The sequence below is a fragment of the Petromyzon marinus genome, chromosome 33 (genome assembly GCF_048934315.1).
Source record: "Petromyzon marinus isolate PM22_M1 ecotype Great Lakes invasive population chromosome 33, UKy_Petmar_22M1.pri1.0, whole genome shotgun sequence".
NCBI classification, from domain to species: Eukaryota; Metazoa; Chordata; class Hyperoartia; order Petromyzontiformes; family Petromyzontidae; genus Petromyzon; species Petromyzon marinus.
In genome coordinates this window covers 698,492-699,072 of record NC_133699.1, presented here as the reverse complement: position 1 = coordinate 699,072, position 581 = coordinate 698,492, and positions in this window count along the sequence as shown.

The following is a 581-nucleotide window of genomic DNA, read 5'->3' as shown; positions in this document are numbered from 1 at the left end:
ACCAACCAATCACAGCCCTTCTGGCTTAATTGGCCCGACCGTTACCTCATCACCCCAGCCTCTTCACCTGGCTGTCCTAACACGACCCCACTGTTTCCGCCGTTTCCTCAGGCTGACCCCAGATAAACCCCACACTGTCCCTGTGATCAATACACTCGCGCAGTTTCCCCAGCACACCTTCCTACTCCACTACATATATAACTGCGGGGGTGACTAAATTAGTTCTCATTTATTTACAGGCATATTCTTTCTCCAATTGAACGGTAACCACTTGCAACTGTCCTACGGTGTAACGACGAGGCTCTCGTCTTGCAGGGGATTATTTTTAGCTTGATGATCATGATGATGATATTGATCATTTTGCCATGATGTGAAGACAAGTACGTCTGCAATTCCTCTATTCAGACCACCTCGTATTTATAAACGAGTGCGGTGCGATAATTTCTCATCGATATAAAGGCCACCTTTCTGCAGGGTGGCCAGAACGTCAGGACATATAGGGTAATTCAATTTATTTTACCGATGGCATAAACAAATTACTTAGTCTTTAAACATTGTTTTATCATTATTAATATCTATTA